Raw genomic sequence first — 724 nt, 5'->3', positions numbered from 1 at the left:
TTAAAGCCAGATCGTCACATTGACCGCTCTTCTCTCTGAAACGGTTGTACTTATCGTCTGCAAAGCTATGTCGCGTGCTGCGGTATGCGGAGACAAGAAAATCTTCATAGTAGAACACAGATGAAGCTTCTAAGTTGATGTAATAGCCAGTAAGAAGTAGTACAATTCAAGTTATAAGTATTGATTATTGACCTTTTAGCTGGCTTTGGTGCCTTGGACATGAGCTAGGACCTTGAGATTCTGCATGAAAGGAGGACTAGCAGCCGAGCTGCACGGGAGAATGTGAAAAGTGTTCGCATGTAGTAAAAACCTGAGAAATCCGTCCGTTTTCGTCATTTGTTATCGAATCGACTTATAGCCAGATCGTCACATTGGCCGCTCTTCTCTCTGAAACGGTTGTACTTATCGTCTGCAATGCTATGTCGCGTGCTGCGGTATGCGGAGACACTAAAATCACCATAGTAGAACACAGATGAAGCATCTAAGTTGATGTAATAGCCAGTAAGAAGTAGTCCAATTCAAGTTTTAGGTATCGATTATTGACTTTTTAGCTGGCTTTGGTGACTTGGACATGAGCTGGGACCTTAAGGTTCTATATGAAAGGAGGACTAGCAACCGAGTTGCACGGTAGAATGTGAAAAGTGTTCATATGTAATAAAAACCTGAGAAATCCGTCCGTTTTCGTCATTTGTTATCGAATCGACTTAAAGCCAGATCGTCACAT

This window comes from Schistocerca gregaria, unplaced genomic scaffold (genome assembly GCF_023897955.1).
Source record: "Schistocerca gregaria isolate iqSchGreg1 unplaced genomic scaffold, iqSchGreg1.2 ptg000198l, whole genome shotgun sequence".
NCBI classification, from domain to species: Eukaryota; Metazoa; Arthropoda; class Insecta; order Orthoptera; family Acrididae; genus Schistocerca; species Schistocerca gregaria.
Note: the sequence above shows the minus strand (reverse complement) of the source record.